The sequence below is a fragment of the Megalopta genalis genome, unplaced genomic scaffold (genome assembly GCF_051020955.1).
Source record: "Megalopta genalis isolate 19385.01 unplaced genomic scaffold, iyMegGena1_principal scaffold0051, whole genome shotgun sequence".
Classification (NCBI taxonomy): Eukaryota; Metazoa; Arthropoda; class Insecta; order Hymenoptera; family Halictidae; genus Megalopta; species Megalopta genalis.
In genome coordinates this window covers 1,015,639-1,020,000 of record NW_027476120.1, presented here as the reverse complement: position 1 = coordinate 1,020,000, position 4,362 = coordinate 1,015,639, and the positions used below count along the sequence as shown (strand labels likewise).

Here is a 4,362-nt window from a genome sequence, read left to right as displayed (position 1 = left end):
GACAGGGAGGGATGCGAGCGTGCTAATCACGCTTCCTCAAGTCTTCGCTGTGGTGTAAAAAAAAAAGAAAAAAAGGAATCGTTGGGAAAGTCCAAAGGACGAAAATATCGGGCAGTCTGAAGATAACTTAATGCTCGTTTACATTGGTATCAAGAGAGACCGGCTTGTGTAGCTCGTTTCAATGCTGTGTCGTTGTCATTGACACCCTACTCTGTTGCGCGCTAGTGGCAGCATGAGCGTGGGACGTATATATATATATATATATATATATATATATATATATATATATATATATGACACCCAGCTAGAGCCGGCCGTGAGTCCGTCCGGTGTAAATAACAACGAAAGGAGAGAGAAACTTTTCGAATCCAGTATCGGGTTGATAATTGTCCAGTTTGAATATCCATATCCCCGTCGTTTTTGGAGGTGATATACTCTCTGTGTTTCTTCGATAGAAGGCTTTTCAATGTTCTATTCGCTCCGACCGTCGAACTTGCAAGAAAACAGTGGTTTTGGATTTGCTCGTACATATATATATGGTTTCGACGGAAATATCTCGTTCTTTAAGGGACAATTATGTCGTCGTACGACGACTCCCGAATCTCCTTCGCGCACTGGTTGGAGCTCTTCGGGTATCGGCTTGTTCCGAAATATAACACAAAAATGTGGTGGATAGCAAATACACATTATATATATGAGAGAATAAAAGGGAAAAATTACCCTGAACGGTGGATCACTTGGCTCGTGGGTCGATGAAGAACGCAGCTAATTGCGCGTCAACGTGTGAACTGCAGGACACATGAACATCGACATTTCGAACGCACATTGCGGTCCACGGATACAATTCCTGGACCACGCCTGGCTGAGGGTCGTTTATGTACTTATAAACTGCTTGCGTTGATGGCACTTCTTGCCTATATACGTACGAGCGAATGATGGGCGCTTCGTCGGCGTTTGTCGCGGTCCTATGAATATTGAGAAATTTTACGTACGTCTAACAGTCTTCGAGAGAGATGGAAATCGTGTTCGAACTAGCGTGAGTGTGGAAGGCGGTGTCGTGTGTCGTATATGTTTTATATACGTCCGCCCGTCTGAAACACCGCTTCGAAGCGGTGACAAAATCTTTTTCGGGACGATTCGTATTCGTAGAACTATCGACATTTCACTGGTACATTTTCAACGCGCTCCCGACGTCGCCTGAAATGAAACGAGATGGGTTTAACCCACGAAAGCGTACTACACGAGTCTGTCCTATGTGAAGACTGTGTACAGAGATCGAACGAACGCATGAAAGAAATTGAACGAAAGAACACATAACCCGCAAAAATATAGAGTAGAATTGTGACCGCTGCTTCGAATTTGAATTTATATGTATATATATATCATAGCCCCAGGGAGTGGAACCTATGAGTGTGGAAGGATGTCTCTTACCGTTATGTTGCCAGAGGAAAAAAAGTCTCTCTCTTCGTACGACACATTTGTGTACGAATTGTATCGATGGCTATATAGATCTGATGTTGCACATATTCTGAGTAAAGAACACCCCACCCGGGTTACCGTCCTAAAACTCTTCTATTGGTGTTGCTATGATGTGTGTGTCAACGCAATCGCGAGTCTGGTTCTACGGAAAACCGTTTGTCGGTCGCCCCATATATCTTTTTGTTCTCTTCAAATGATCGAATAGCGAAACCGCACGAGATCAATCGGTCGTCTAGTCCCCGAAAGTACTTTTCGGACGGACGTTAAACTTATACCGATTGTAATCGTCTTGCGAGTGTTTCGAAGATCTATATTTGGAGAGGATATCGAATTTTATAAAAGATATATTGGTGAGGCGCGATAAACGGTCTTTTTTTGCTTTAAGGGTTTTTTGTGTTTTTTTTATTTTTTTTTTGTGTTGCTCTGTATACGTTTCGCAAAATGCTTTCGGGGGGGGGGGGAAGCTCTGAAAAAATTTTTTTTCACGTTCCGACGACCTCAGAGTAGGCGAGATTACCCGCTGAATTTAAGCATATTACTAAGCGGAGGAAAAGAAACTAACCAGGATTTCCTTAGTAGCGGCGAGCGAACAGGAATTAGCCCAGCACTGAATCCCGCGGAGTTCCGCCGTTGGGAAATGTAGTGTTCAGGAGGGTCAATTTATCCCGTAACGTCGCAACCGCGTCCAAGTCCATCTTGAATGGGGCCATTTATCCATAGAGGGTGCCAGGCCCGTAGCGACCGGTACGCGTTTCGGGAGGACCTCTCCTTAGAGTCGGGTTGCTTGAGAGTGCAGCCCTAAGTGGGTGGTAAACTCCATCTAAGGCTAAATATGACCACGAGACCGATAGCGAACAAGTACCGTGAGGGAAAGTTGAAAAGAACTTTGAAGAGAGAGTTCAAGAGTACGTGAAACCGTTCAGGGGTAAACCTGAGAAACCCAAAAGATCGAATGGGGAGATTCATCGATAACGAGGCTCGGCTTCCGTTGGCGTGCGATACCCCGAATGGTTCCCTTCGTGGATGCCAATGCGAGGGCACACCGTCTTCGGCAAATGTTCCGGCAACGTAGTCGTGCACTTCTCCCCTTGTAGAACGTCGCGACCCGTTGCGTGTCGGTCTACGGCACGAGTTGTTGACTGTCGGCGTCGTCTTCGCGCGTACACGACAGACGCTCGATCGCCCGGCCGGCTGCGTGACGGTACACTATTTTACGGTATTGGGCCGCAACTTGCTCCATTTTCGAATGTATTTGCGTTCAGGCCCGCCGCAAGCTCGGTTAGTAAATTACCCGGATGGTACGGACCTGGTGCCGGCTCCGGGCCTAGCCAGCTGTTGGCAGGCGGTGTCCTCGAACTGGCCAACCTTTTTCGAACAACATTACCGGTCAGCGACGCTACTGCTTTGGGTACTTTCAGGACCCGTCTTGAAACACGGACCAAGGAGTCTAACATGTGCGCGAGTCATTGGGACTCGATTAAACCTAAAGGCATAATGAAAGTGAAAGTTGACCTTTGCGTCGACCGAGGGAGGATGGGCCGCGTCACGATGCGGCCTCGCACTCCCGGGGCGTCTCGTTGTCATAGCGAGAAGAGGCGCACCCAGAGCGTACACGTTGGGACCCGAAAGATGGTGAACTATGCCTGGTCAGGACGAAGTCAGGGGAAACCCTGATGGAGGTCCGTAGCGATTCTGACGTGCAAATCGATCGTCGGAACTGGGTATAGGGGCGAAAGACTAATCGAACCATCTAGTAGCTGGTTCCCTCCGAAGTTTCCCTCAGGATAGCTGGCACTCGCTCGTTCTTTTCAATGGACGTTTGCGAGTCTCATCTGGTAAAGCGAATGATTAGAGGCCTTGGGGCCGAAACGACCTCAACCTATTCTCAAACTTTAAATGGGTGAGAACTTTGGCTTGCTTGAATTATGAAGCCAAGAGAGAAAATTTTTTTTTTATTATATTATTATTATTACGATGGCATTATATAGAGAGATAAAAATGTGGATCAGAGTGCCAAGTGGGCCATTTTTGGTAAGCAGAACTGGCGCTGTGGGATGAACCAAACGTAGAGTTAAGGCGCCTAAGTCGACGCTTATGGGATACCATGAAAGGCGTTGGTTGCTTAAGACAGCAGGACGGTGGCCATGGAAGTCGGAATCCGCTAAGGAGTGTGTAACAACTCACCTGCCGATGCAACTAGCCCTGAAAATGGATGGCGCTGAAGCGTCGCGCCTATACTCCACCGTCAGTGGTATGTGCGAAGCGGGGCAATTTATTGTCCTCTATGAAGCTCTGACGAGTAGGAGGGTCGCGACGGTGTGCGCAGAAGGGTCTGGGCGTGAGCCTGCCTGGAGCCGCCGTCGGCGCAGATCTTGGTGGTAGTAGCAAATACTCCAGCGAGGCCCTGGAGGACTGACGTGGAGAAGGGTTTCGTGTGAACAGCCGTTGCACACGAGTCAGTCGATCCTAAGCCCTAAGAGAAATCCTATGTAGATGAGGTGTCCTAAGACGTTAAACACTTGTAAAAAAAACGCAGCTATTTTATTTTTTTTTATTATTATATAAATCGCAGCATATTTTATTATTATATACATGCACAAAAAACACCCATTGGGCGAAAGGGAATCCGGTTTCTATTCCGGAACCCGGCAGCGGAACCGCATACCATTCGGGCCCTCGTAAGAGTGTTCGTCGGGGTAACCCAAAATGACCTGGAGACGCCGTCGGGAGATCCGGGGAGAGTTTTCTTTTCTGTATAAGCGTTCGAGTTCCCTGGAAACCTCTAGCAGGGAGATAGGGTTTGGAACGCGAAGAGCACCGCAGTTGCGGCGGTGTCCGGATCATCCCCTCGGACCTTGAAAATCCAGGAGAGGGCCATGTGGA

General features: G+C 47.8%; 1 non-coding gene across 1 annotated transcript; it reads left to right on the top strand.

Annotated features, from left to right (window-relative positions):
• The first annotated feature begins 717 nt into the window (after positions 1–717).
• On the top strand, positions 718–872 carry LOC143261410 (5.8S ribosomal RNA). Its single transcript, XR_013035538.1, has one exon. It is a non-coding gene; the product is annotated as a 5.8S ribosomal RNA (ribosomal RNA).
• Positions 873–4,362: the final 3,490 nt, after the last annotated feature.